Consider the following 15,070-nt stretch of genomic DNA (forward strand, 5'->3'; position numbering starts at 1 on the left):
ACTTAGCTATGTGGCCTTGGGCAAGCCACTTAACTCCATTGCCTTGCAAAAACTAAACAAAAACAAAAACAAAAACAAAAAAAAAAAACAGATCACAGAGCCTTAGAATAGTCCTTTGTATATACAGGAAACATTCCATATACTGCTTAAATATCAAATACAAATTCTGTATACCATACTGACTTCAAAGACCATCTGTTTGTTTTATTGAGTTATTTTTCTGAGAAAGGTGAATTATATAGTAAGCAAAATCTCTATACTGTGCTGTTCAAAGTACTTTCTTTTTCCTCAACTATAAGCATTATGCTATTTCAATGAAATGTCGTTATTTTCAAACCATATCCCAATCCAAATGAGAGAATGCATGTTGTTTGTATACATATTTATTTATTTTCATCAGGATCTGTGATTATATCCATGGGGGGAATCGTTTCTTGTGTGGCAACTCATTCAATATAGCAACTCATAAATTCCTGACTTTGAATCTTAGAAGACTTCTTGGGGCATTGAGAACTTAAATGACTACCCTATGATTTCATAGCCTCTGTAAGAGTTTTAAAAGTTTTCAACCATCAATCTTCCTAATATCAAGGTGAGCTTTTTCTCTTCATTAGATCATGTAGATTACCAAATGTGCACGTGTTACACTCACATATGTATGTATACATATATGTCGATACCTTACATGTATGCCTAAGGAACATGTTGTGGCCATGTCTGTTTATGAATGTATATCATATTGTAACTGTATCATATATATATATATATATATATATATATATACATAATTGTATATTGGGGAGTATATTTAAATGTTTTTCTTCTTTATTACTCAGTGAATTGACTGAAAAAAGTCATAGAATATACAAAAATACTATGAAGTATTGAGATGAACCCCCAATTTCTGTTAACAAATATCTGCCTTGTATGTAGCAAAATATACATACATATGTGCATGTATATTCACATATTTAATAGATATAATTTTAATTAAATATATAAGAAGTGTACTTTAATATATGCAAATAAATGCATCATATCATGTTATATGTAATGTTCATACCTGTGTCTGTGTTCGTGTGTGTGTGTGTGTATTTACCAATGAGGGCTCAGTTCCAGGAGTATGCAAAGTGGGCTCTGTATGATTCAAAGTTACATGGATGCTTGGAGAACCTGCTTTTAGAAACAATGGTGAACGGAGGGGCTTTTCAATATTTCTGCAATTGCTTTCTATAATTGTATCCTACCTGTTCAATAAGTACTGAAGAAAAACCATTAAATTGACTGAAGTAGAATTGCATGTTCATGCAAAAAGGCATTGACTCTGAAAACATGATATTGTTCACCTTCTACCTTTATCTTTCATTCTTTCCTTCTTTGAGGTGGAGTTTTGGGGAAGGAGAAAACTAGGCTATGACCTTATGAGTTTCCAAAGTTTAAAACAAGCAGCTAAGGAAATGGAATCCATAGCAGAGTTTTCTGGCAATTGAGACTTATTAATAACTTAATTCTTTTGTGGTTGGGCCTTTTGGATCCAACCCACTGATTATTCTAAACTACACAATTTATGTCACCATATTTGAGAGAATAGTATGATGAAGCTACTTCTTTCTCCATGTGGCAATTTAGAGAAACACCTGTTGGTAAGAAAAATTAAATATTCTAACTAACATTCACTGCCCAAGTCCCTCCTTTCTATTCCCTCTAGGACCATCATACATATGCCTGCATTACACGTGTTCTACAGTTAAAGAGAGATAAATTATAGTCATATACATATACATATATATATATATGATCTAGTAAAATAGTCACTGAAAATTAGAGTTGTTTAAAAATGCAAAGAGAAGGCTCACATGTCCTAAGACCAAAAGGAGATCACCATGAAATCTTCAATTCTGTGGTCCTCACTCTCACAATCCATGAAGTAGTTGGATATCTATGCATTCTTTTAGTCTTAATTCCTGGGCAACAGATATTCTAGAAAATTAAAGTTCATATATGTGTTGCAAAATTTGAACAAAAGAGCAAAAATATTCCATAAAACATCCATGATTATTTTCCACAGATGTGACTAGTAACCATAGTTGAATGTATGTACATTTTATTTCTTTTCATTATTTGGAGTTGGTTTTGGTCTCAGACTTAATGTGGGGAAAGTATACCTGCTATAATTGTCTAAAAAATTTTGAACTTTTATGATAATTTGCTTCTCTTACTAATTCCACAATATTCTATGATTCATTTAGTAACTATACTTCCCCAACCGATTTATGGCAAACCATAATCACTAAATAATATTTGAATGTACTAATTCAGTGGATACATAAGACCTTACCTTTAAAAGGCCAAGGTTTTGGGGGCCATCACCATCTGGCTTGACCTATACCTTGCTTCTCATCTCCTCTGATTGTGAAGGAGAACATGAGAGTGATGACTGTACACAGTTTTCCTTACTTAAATTCAATTCACTTTTTTTTGTTTTTGTTTTGCAAGGCAGTGGGGTTAAGTGACTTGTCCAAGGTCACACAACTTGGTAATTATTGTGTCTGAGTTCAAATTTGAACTCAGGTCCTCCTGACTCCAGGGCCAATTCTCTATCCACTATGCCACCTAGCTTCCCCCCAATTCACTCTTAAGTCAAGACAAAACCCTCCTAATGTCAATGGTCTCTTCAAGAATAAAGAAAGGGGAGGCACAGTTAGGTGGCGCAGTGGATAGAACACCAGCTCTAGAGTCAGGAGGATCTGAGTTCAAATTTGACCTCAGACACAATAATTACCTAGCTGTGTGACCTTGGGCAAGTTACTTACCCCTCTTGCCTTGCCAAAAAAAAATAATAAAGAACAAGTGGCATAGTAGGTGGCCTAGTAGATAGAGCACCAGCCTGGAGGCAAAAAGACCTGAATTCAAATCTAGACTCAAACACTTAATAACGACCTTGGGCAAGTCACTTAACCCCATTGCCTTTCAAAAACCAAAAATCAAAAGAATGAAGAACAAACACAACAACCATTTCTTAGAATCTGTCTATTTGATGGTGATATAAAAAGAGACAAAATGTCTGTCCTACAAGGACTCAAAAATCTAATAGGAAAGACAACAAGAAAGCCAGTTAGATCTGGAACAAATGGAAATTATTAAAAGAAGGAAGGCACTTAAAATTAAGAAGTATTAGGAAAGGCTTCCTGTAGAAGATGGGATTTTAATGAAGTCTTGCAGGAAACCAAGGAACATAGCAGATGGAGATATGGAGAGAAAGCATTATAGGGATGAGAGACAAACAAGAAAAATGCTGGGAGTAGAGAGATGGAACACCTGAGGTAAAATTCCCTTTCACTACAGCCTTCTAAATAGACAATTCCTTTGAAAACTAACATTTAAGGATAATTAATTGCTTCATGAGGCATCTTATTTCATTCTGGGTTAATTCCAATTTTGAAGGAGGGGGCAGCTGAACTGACTTATCTCAACCTTCCAACTATTAGTTCAATTTCTACTGTCTAGAGCAAAATAAAAAGAAGTCTACATCTTTTGCATACCAATTTTTCCAAATATTTAAAGGTAACTCTTCTTATCTCCCTCCTTGCTCCTTCACTACCTCCTCCCTTCCCTTGTGCCTTCATTGCTCCAGGCTAAGTATCACAAATCACTTCAACTCATATTTTTGTTGCTTTTATATGCGAATTCATAATTATAGTATCATGATTAGGAAGGAATGTTAAATGATGAGTGACCAGAAAAGCTTCCAACAAGATTGCCAGAAGCATGAGGCCTAAGGATCTCACTTCTAATAAGCATATAGGACAAAGAGAATTTTGTAATGGTCTACATAAAATAGACAAGTTTTATTTTCGATTTCAAGCTGGTTACTTCTATCCATCCTTAGAATACAGGTTGGCTATTTTCCTACAAGAAAATGAAAGACAAAGGAGTGGATGTGGGTTTGATGATTTCAAGCTGTCCAAATATAGAATAAACTGCTTATGGATATTATTGTATTTCTTCTCAGAATCCAAAAAGGAAAAATGATAAGTTTCAAATAAAAATTGTGTGAATATGGTTGGAGATTAGAGAAGGAACTCCAGATAGGGTGGTGCCACAGTGGGTAGAGTACAAGGTTTAGAGTCAGGAAGACTCCTCTTAGTGAGTGATAATCTGATCTCTGACTAGCTACATGTGACCTTGGTCAAGTCACTTAACCTTATTTGTCTTAGTTTCCTCATTGGTAAAGTGGGCTAGTGAAGTAAACTACTCTAGTATTTTTACCAAGAAAATCCCAAATGGGATCACACAGAGGTGGATAAAGCTGAAAAATAACTAAATAAAAAGGACAGAAAGGAATCTTGGTCAAGTAAAAGTTGAACGAGGGGACTTTTTAAATTTGTTTCCTCATATGATAAAAATAGCATTAGAGTAGTTTTAAGTTTCACAATGTGCATAACAAATGTTAACTCACTTTATGCTTAGAAGTTAAATACCATTATTATGCTCATTTTATACTTCAGAAAATTGAAGTAGACAGAGTTTAGAGAGTCTTAAGGTCATATAATGTCTGTCTGAAACTATAATGGAACTCAGGTCTTTCTCTCTATAGCTCCATTGTTCTAACCCACTGAGTAACCTAGATACAAAATAATAGTAAATAATCATTTGATTTTGATTCTTTGACTCCTACCTTTCATGCTATCTATATGAGAATTTCATTTAATATTTCTGAAGCTTCATTTCCTCTTTTGAAAATATGTATGATCACATTTCTACCTCTTTAGGAAGAAATCTTTGAGAAAAAATATTATAAAGTGCTATATGAATGTCAATTGCCATTATAAGGTTATAATTAAGCTTCATTTCTAAAGAAAGTATTTTGAATAGATAAGACATACATCAAATGCATAGATGTTGGTTTTGCTGGGTGGAGATGGGTGCAATAAAAGGAGGGAGTGGAAAGGGGGCTAAAAAGAAGACCTAATTGAGAACAGATTGTAGGGAGACTCCACTCTGCTCTAATAAAAGAATATTTGAGGATAGAATGTCCCTGATTTAAATATTTTAAACATTTTCTCTTGGCCTTGTCACCAGACACAATGTGACAAACAGGCCTGGCTCTGCTTTATTAATTATGCTTTTTTTAACATGTCAGGAAAATAGATGGAAGTCGGCCAACAGGTTGTATATGCCAGTTTGGTGGAATCATTTCTATTTATTTTTAGTAGACTTTCCATAAACACTTTGAAAGAGATTAAACATTGAAGCAAAGCAGGAGCATTTAATCAATCTCAACACTCAATTATTGCATCTTAAGCTACAAAGCAATAGAGATTATCTCTTTAATATTTCATAAATTCATAAACCTACTTCAGAAAATGTGTCATTTTCTACCCTTACACTTATTTCCCATGATTTATTTTCTTAGAGGAGTTTTTCATTAAAAAGTTTGGTCCAATAGAAAAAAAAACTAAAAAAAAAAGAAAGAGCACAGTATTTCAATGTAGGTCAAAGAAACCACTTGTGACCAAATATTTGAAGTTTTTGGTCATAGAAGACCTTGTGATTATAGGAGAAAGGTTTCTTCTCTTGACTTGAATTCAGGATCTGTTCCCAGTATCAACACATAAGACATATGTAACAATAGGTAAATTACTTAACTGATCTCTATTTCCTTTTCCTTTTCCATAAAGTAGTGATAATTATATATTCCCTTATTAGCTCATAATGCTAATGTGAGAAAAATACCTCATAAACTGTCATGTGCTTTAGAAAAGGGAAGTATAGAAAAATTCTGAACTGGAATTAGAAGACTTGGTTCTGTTTTTATTATAGTCATTTGAGATTGAGCAAATAATTTCCCCATCTTTGAATCTCATTTAATTCAAAGGTGAAATGCATATATATAATAATTGTACTCCTATTTCATAATGATATGTGGATCATTATTATCAATAATGTCAATAATTGAATGTTAAGATCAGACAGAACTTATCTATATGAATATATTTAATTGTTTTGATTTGTTTGTTTCTGTGTTTAATTCATTGTGTTTTTTTCTTTCTGATCTGTGATTTTATCAATAATATGAGTTTCATCATATGGAAACTTCCTCCTCCAATGTTTAGGTACCTACTATCTTTCAGTTTTTGCCATCATGAGATTTTGATTCATTCATAATTACACAAGATTTCTTAAGCCACTTTTATAACATATTAATCCAGTATAAATCTCCAGTGTTGCTCTACTCTTATGGGAATGACAATGAAGAACACATATGTTCAGATTGTAAAGATAATGGCAACATTAAAATTATGAAACAATTACCAACCATTTTTCATTCTTTAAACTTTGCCATTATTACCACTAGTCTCTTTCCCTCAATATTTTACCATCTATTTTGGTGTTGTCTTTCCCCTTTAGTATGTAAGCATACCTCTCACTAAAATAAGCATAATTATGCAACTCAATCATTTGGTTAGTTGGTATAGTCTTCTGATCCTCTCTGATAACAAAGGACTAGTAGTAGTGGTAGTGGTAGTTATGATAGTAGTAGTAGTAGTAGTAGTAGTAGTACCTTGAAAGTAGATGCTATCTGTCATTTTGCTTGTATTTGTATACTGAATAGCTTATCACAGGACCTGGCACACTTTAAGTACCTATTAAATGGCTATCGACTTGGTTTAACTTATTTATTATAGCTTCTATTGCCTTTTGCTCTGAGGAGTCCAGGAGGCTTTTCATCACATTCTCCTAAAACTAACACATTTCAACCCAATGAACTAAGCCTTGATAGCACAAAGCAATTTTCCTAGTCAATTCAGCAAACATTTATCAAGACCATAGTGTATTCAGAAACCCAAAACTCTGAAGATGCTTAGCAAAAATGTGTCTTATCATTTGCTGCCTCTAAAGTGCCAAAAGAAAAATATTAGGTAGGGACTGTGGTTGTCAAGGTCAGGGATCCTATCCTCCAATATAAATTCTGTCCCTTGCTTTTCTGGCATACAACAATAGTGAAAATATACCTTCTTTTATCCAAGAAATAATGCAGGTTGACTTCTCAAGGAATGATAGAATAAGGAGGGACCTTATCATATAGAATTAGATGGAAACAAACTGTAGAATTACATAATTGATTAAAGAAAATAGAGACACAAATATATATACACAAATATATATAAAATATATTTATAAATAACTCTGTCTTCAGAGAATCACTTCCCATATAGCACATCCTTTGATCTCCATATTAACCATGTAATTAAATGTACTGGTATTATTGACTATATTTTATAAATAAGAAAACAGACAGATTAAGGATCATAATTGTACAACTAGTCAGAAAAGGGATTTTAAACTCAGTTTTCTCCTGACTTGCTGTATGGAGTCTCCCCATACCTTTCCAGTCTTCTTACATATCTACAGGTATTTTTCAATCTAGAGACCTTTGTTTCCCTGTTGTTTTCCAAACTAGACACTCCTCCAAATAACAGAGAGCTTTATTGGCTGTTCCCAATGCCTAGGATACTCAATCTTCATATTTTTGTCTCTTAATTTCTCTGACTTCCTTTATATCCCTGCTAAAAATCTTAATTTCTACCTAAAGATTTTCCTGCTTCTGTTTATTTATTGTATAGAGGCAATTAGGTAATGCAGTAAATAAAGTATTGAGTCTGAAATCAGGAAGACCTGCATTCAAGTCTGGTCTAGACACTTTCTACCTGAATGGACAAGTTATGTAATTTCAATCTGTCTCAGTTTCCTCAACTGTAAAAAAGGAAATAACTATACCATCCATTTCCCAAGGACGTCATGGAAAGTTAAAGGATATAATTTATTTAAAGTTTTTGTTTTTGTGAGGCAATGCAATTAAGTGCCCCAAATCACAAAGCTAGTATCAAGTGTCTAACCTTGGATTTGAACTCAGATTGTCTTGACTCCAGTGATGGTGATCTAGCTAGGTGGCTCTCAAATGATATATTTCTAAAACACTTAGCACAGTTTCTGTCAAACAGTAGGAATTTAATAAGTGGTTATGCCCTTCCCTTTTCTTACCAATGTCTTCCCTTTGTTTCTTTTTAGTTTATTCTGCATAGGATTTGTATATAAAAAGTCATTTACATGCTACACCTTGTCAGGAGAGAGTTCCTTTTAACTTTCTTTGTATGTTCTCACTTAGCACAACTCCTAGCACATACAGGTGCTTAATAAATGATTATGGACAAACTAACTTTCCACTATCTCACAGCTTCTCCCATGAGACTGGGAATGTTTTAGTTATTAAAGGAAGTCAGTTGTCCTTTAAACAAACCCCGTAACTCAAACCACCCTACTATTACATCACAAGGAAAAGTTATATCCCTAAATGAGCTAAGCACACAAGATATTTAAAAGCAATGAGCAATAATCTATTTTTAAACAAAATTTTCAGTTTGGAACCACAAAATTAAGGTGCTATGTTTCTAACATAATAGTTGGAAACTCAACTAAAAAAGGCTATATTACTAATATTATGTTCCCATCAGTCTTGGGAATGGAATAATATGAAAATTATTGCCTTTCTCATAAAAGAGCACAACTTGATTTCTTTTGTATTCTCAGCCTTATTGATTTTAAACCCAGCACATGTTGTCTTTTGTAACTTTTAAAATAAGATGCAATTATTGAAAAATTGGATCGATATAATAGGAGATTTGGAAAACTCTCATCTTATTTTAGTGTGCCTCAAACTGGATTTTTAAAATAAAGTAAGAAATCTGAATGTTCTGGTACCTGAAAGATAAAAATAAGTAAACAATAACTTTCAGAGTAGTTTTAACTAACACTTATTTATACCAAAGCATTTATTTATCTTAAGTATTTTCTCCAAGAGTGTATAACATAAAAAATGAAAGCTGGGCATTAAATCAGGAAGACTGGCATGAATATGCAATGGGCAAGTAACTATTTGGATCAAAGAGCCAAAGATGCAATGTGATCTTATCCTATCTAATATTAATTAAGGGATATATAGTGAAGCTATCATGAAATCTGAGAAATAAAGACAGGAAATTTCAGAATTCTTTACAAAAGAGTGACGTTTTTGAGAGTTAATCATTCTCAGTCATTTTCTGGCTAAAATTTTGTTTCTGGGCTGTGAAAAAAGAGAATAGATTATTGTATTTCAATAGCTGGATAAAATAACTGGACTGTTTCCATGTTCACGCTCTGAATTTATCTAAATACAGTACAGTTAGATCTGTTTTTGGTGATCCAATCAACTGTGAAGGTAGCAAAAGGCCATTGTTAGGACATATTTAGATGACCTTTCACCCTAAGAACTTAGAGGTTTTTTTTAATGAAAATAACTTTTAATTCTCTTTTTTATACTCCAGCCTTTAAAAGCTAAAGCATATTTGTTCCTTCTGTACATATTCATGAGTTTCCTTTCTTTTTCATTTATCTGCTTCAGCCTTTACTTTCTTAAATCTAATTTTAGTTTGTGTATAATACTATGATATTTTGAGTATACCCTTGGAAAAGACTAATGCATAAATTAACATAAATATTTCCTTAAATGCAGTTGCATCTCAAGCCATCTGTCTAACTTAGATCTAAGGCCTTTTATTTGATTGGAAGGGCAGATCCCAGGATTTTGCATAATACCTATCTGCCCCAAGTGAGAAATAATTACAACTACCTTTTAGATTATATGTGTATATACACACATATGCATATATATATATATATATTATATATATATATTATATATATATATATACATCTGAAACTCTAAATAGTTAAATAGTTCAGAATTTTTTAAAAAATAGTGTTGAAATGGGTTTTTGAACGTAGAATTTGAGACTATGGAACATATGGAACATAGATGATCAAATATAGCATGAATATAACAAACAAAGGGGTTTTAAGGAACCTTAGAACATAGAATATTAACTTATGAAAACAGACTATTCTAGATATTAGAGTCTGATGAATCTTAAAGTTCATGTTTTAAATACAGGTTTTTGGTTTTATAAATGAGGTCCAAAAAAGGGAGGTAATTTGGCCTTCTTGCTAGTGATAGATAGATGGCTTTAACTAGAAGCTGCTATTTCCCAAATCAGAATTTTTTCTGCTATATCATTTGTAATAATCCTCCTATTAATATATAAATAATTTTTAATGAAAATTGGGCAGTATTATTCCTAGTTGACAATTTCTACTTTGTCTTCAATGAAATGTACTCATTTTAAGTGGCATCTTTTTTGGTGGGGGGGTGTTCTTTTGTGAAAGATAAATTTCCCTTCTCTGATGAGGAACAGGGTAAGGATATCTCTTTCATTTTTATCAGTGACAGAGAAGAAAAACAAGTCAATTACCAAATATTTGGAATAATCTCCTGTCCCCTAAATTATGTTTATTCTAATTATCTCTCTGGTTCTGAGCAGATTTCTTAACCAATAGGAATGCAATTTTTATCATCATCATCGACAACAACATATTTATTTAGCCCTTTACAATTTGCAAAATACTTTACAAATATTATCTCATTTTAACATCAGAGCAACCCTGAGGTTGGGACAAGGATAAGATTACTATTATCCTAAAATGAGGAAATGGAAGCAGACCAAATTTAACTAACTTGTTAAGGGTCACATAATTAGCAAAAGTCTGAAACTGGATTTGACCTTCCTGATGCCAGAAAACAATCTAGGGTGGTATAGTGGATTGGATTCAGTCAATAAACATTTATTAAATGCCTACTACTGTGGTAAATACTGAAATTCCTCCCTTAAAAATAATGCTTAACGTTCTAGTTTTACTGTAGGGTCAGGGGAAATGAAGTTCCTAAATTTTTGCAAAACTATGAAGTATTTTAATAAATATCAGCAATCATCAAATACCCAGAAGCTGACAGGAATGAATTCACTAAGTAAAAATTCACAAACACACACACACACACACACACACACACACACACACACACACACACACCATTGAATTACATAAAGAAGCATAATTAGTTATTCCCTTCTACTAAACTTTTGAGGGACTGGTGAATCCTGAATTCAGAAAACTTGGCTTGTACTCTTAGAATTCTTAAGAACTGATTAACCTCAGGCAAATTATTTACTTTTTCTTTGTCTAGTGCCATCACACAAAGCAAAGTTAAACTGCTTTGATTCTAAGGGTCTTTCTTTTTTGAAATCATAAGAACATCAAAAAGAATAACTGGTAATTAGTTAGGTACTTGACTCTAGAACAAAAGATTATAGAAGACTGAACTGAAAAGATCCTCAGACATCAACTAACCCAACTCATAACTCTATAGGAATAGGTCTTCCATTTACATCAAGGCTAGCAAAAAATTCTTACCTAAATCTAATAATATTTACTCAGTTCTAACTGTTGACTTCTCTCAAGTTCATGGCATGTTTGGCTATACCCTTCAACCTAGATATTCTCTCATTCATTGGCTCCACTCCTCTTTTGACCTTGGAGGATTCTTATTTCTCAGTTATCTTTGACCGTGGTTGACTCATCATCCTTATTATACTCCTAGTTTTCTCCTGGGTCTTTCTCCATTCTTTATTAACTTATTACAACTAAATAGGCAATGCCCCAAACAATATAGTCACCCCTAATTTCTCTCATGAACTTTAGTCCTACATTTCTAAATATGATGCACACTGTAACTAGACATCACTACCATGAAGCTTCAAAGGAATTTCAAAGTTAACACATATATTCTGAGCTCCTACACTTCCTACAAACTGTCCCATTTCTGATGAAGACATTACCATTCTTTCAACATCTCAAATTTATAACTTTGAAGTCACTTTTGACTCTGTCAACTCTTCCCTTTCCTTGTATCCTATATATCATTAATTGCCAAATTTGTCGTTTTGACCTTTAAAGTTTCTCTTACATATTTTCTCTTTTTTTTGACTTATGCAGCAACTAACCCCATTATTCTAATTAACATCTTCCAACAAGTCTTAGACAATAGATAAGTAATTGTTCTGCATGCTTCTTGTCTTTTTCATTTTTCAATCCATTTTACACACTGATACCAGATTAATGTTCAAAATTGACATATCAGAAGATACTTCAAGACAACTTCTCCACAGTCCAAGTTGCTAAGTAGAATGAAGGAATCCTTAAAGAAACATAAGGCTTTAATGGGAAAAGCAAGAGTTCTGAGTTAAAGGTAAGTAGACATTACCTTATTGGAATGATAAGGAATGTAAGAGTGCTAAGAGAAAGAGAAAGAAAGGGAGATCTGCATTATACAGCCTACAAAGATATTTGAAGTTCTTAAAGTGGAAACATTTAGAGGCTCTGAGAAGCAAGAAACTATCTTCTAAAGAATAATCAGGAAGGGGCATGGAAAGTATTGAATGAGAGATCATCCATTTATGGACACAGAAAAAACATAAAAGTGGCAATAGTAAATTAGAAATTTCCTGCTTAGAGACACTGAGGCAGCTATTTGACAAATTAATAACAGCAATAAAAGGCTTATTGGCTTCCCGGAGCATATATGCAAGACATATTGCCAAAATGAATGACAAGTACCCATTTCTCATGATTCATATGAGTATTTCTAAAAGAAACTAAAAAAATGTTTTCTAATAATTGCTTTTGTCAAAAAATTGAAGAACATAAGGTCACAGGTTGTATATTCCTTATATTTTTACCCAGAATTTTTTTTAAAATCAACTTAGAAAGTGAAGATCTGAGTAAGAATAGAATTTGGATTTCTAACATACACTCTAAATTTTGGGAAAGCAAAATTAAGAGTTTAGAAGTAAGACAGAATTTTATAGATCAATATTATTCAAAGGAAATTAGTATTGGAGGAATAGTAAATACTCAAGACATAAAGTTCTGATTACACAAAGGAAATGAGCTCCAATGAAGAGGAAACATGGAATAACTCTGAGATCAAAATTTATTCATAGGGAAGTTCCCCTACATCATCATCATCATATCATCATCATCATCATTATTATTATTATTATTTTCAATAAAAATACAAAAATTGAAGGAAAGCCAGGAAACAGAATATGAATTTTGTCATGATACTGGAAAAAATAAGATCAGGGATGCTAAAATCAGAATGAGATGCAGCTGGCAAGGAAAGCTAAGGACAACTAAAAAGTTTATTTTAGATAAATAGGGAGGAAAAAGAGGAACAAGAGAGAGTATATTTGGGGGGAAAAGAGAATTGAGATTATTATAACTGGCAACCCAAAATATAGAACTATGGAGTTATATTTTCATTTCTGAATTCTCAACAAAGAAGAATGACCTTTACAATGGAAACCTCAAAGCAAAAATAAATACTAAGGAATAGCTATCCTGCTGTAAGATAAAGATAGTAAAGAACTGCTGGCTTCCTTTTATGAATTAAAGTTTCCTGGCCTGAATGAATCACAAATCCAAATAACCATTTAAAAAAAATACACAGGCAGCCATCATTTGTGGTGAAGGTAGATGTGTAAGATTGTGGATAATAGTAGAAGGGTATCAAGATTGGAGATATTTAAGTGACATCCCAGTTTCCAAAAAAAATTACAAAAGAAAGAACAGTATTTGAAAAATATTGTCCAATACTTTTGATTTCAATTTTTTGAGAAACTCGATAAATGATCATTACAGAGATAATTGAAGAATACTTAGTAAGGAAGCAGTAAACATTTCTTCACCAAGTTCAAGTCAGGACAAATTGATTTCAGCTCTTTTTTTCAATACATAGTAAAAGAAATCAATAGAGAGAGAATGCTGCAGATCTAGTTTTTTTCTGGATTTTGGCAAAGCATTTGATAAGGATTCATCATACACTTTTATCCAAGAGAGTTGGAAAATATAGTATAAACATAGATTGCAAAGTGATGAAATGGTTGTACTCAAAGTGTATATAACAATAATTTAAAGTCATTGTGCCTCCAGTGGAGGAACCAAGGCACCCTGTGCTATTTAAAATGCATGTTTCAGTGACTTGGATTAAATCATAAAATTTACAAATGAGACCTACAACTTTATGCCTTTGTCCAGTGTCTGAAATGTCCTTTCTCACTTCTGTTTTATAGAAACCAATACTTATGTACGTCTTCCACCCTCTTTTCTGAGTAACATGAGAAGCTGAATAATTTCTTTTATTTGCATTTGTATCTATAGCACCTAGCACAGTGTCTTATAGTATATGCTTAATAAATACATTGTAAATTGAATTATATGTTCTTTGATTCATGCACCAAAAAAATCTAAATTGAGTTGCTAAAAATACAAGAGTTTTATGAAAATGACAATTTTAGTTAATATGTCTAAAATATTTTAACCAATTTGCAACCAGTTTTTGGAAATTTTATGTTATTTCTTCTTTTTTTAAGTTAATCTTTTTTTTTAACATTCATCCATATGCATATGTATAATTTTAAGTTACAAATTTTCCTTCCAGCCTCCCTTCCCACTCCCATCCCCTCAGCAGCAGTTGTATTAATATTGTGCATACATATTTTTTTGTATTTTTGATAAACATGTTTACAGACTAGTCATTTTTGGCATGAGGACAGTATTAAAGGAAAGAGATACTTAAGAGATGATTTTAATAAAGTATTCATCAGATTCTGAAGGGTTGTTTTGTTTTTGTTTTTTTGTTTTATTTTTCTTCCTCTGATTGGGAATAACATTGTCCATAGCAGTCTAATAGGGTTGTCATAGATCTCTGACCTGTTGAGAGGAGCTGCTTCCATCAAGTTTGATCATCCCCCAATGTTATTAATGTGTACATTGTTTTCTTAGTTCTGTTCCCTTCACTCAGCATCAGATCCTGTAAGTCATTTCATGCTTCTCTAGAGTCTGCCATTTATGGTTTCTTATAGAACAATAATATTCCATAGTATTCGTATACCAAAACTTGTTTAGCCATTTCCTAAATGATGGGCATATGTTGTTACTTCTTGTAAATTATTCCATTCATTGTTGTTTGACTACTTCTCAAAATATCACACAATGTTATGGGATATTTAAGTTTAATAGGACTACTTTCATATCTAGTCCCTGCCTTCAATAATGTTAATCTTTCAAAGTCTTT

The sequence above is a fragment of the Macrotis lagotis genome, chromosome 1, assembly GCF_037893015.1.
Source record: "Macrotis lagotis isolate mMagLag1 chromosome 1, bilby.v1.9.chrom.fasta, whole genome shotgun sequence".
In the NCBI taxonomy this organism is placed as follows: Eukaryota; Metazoa; Chordata; class Mammalia; order Peramelemorphia; family Peramelidae; genus Macrotis; species Macrotis lagotis.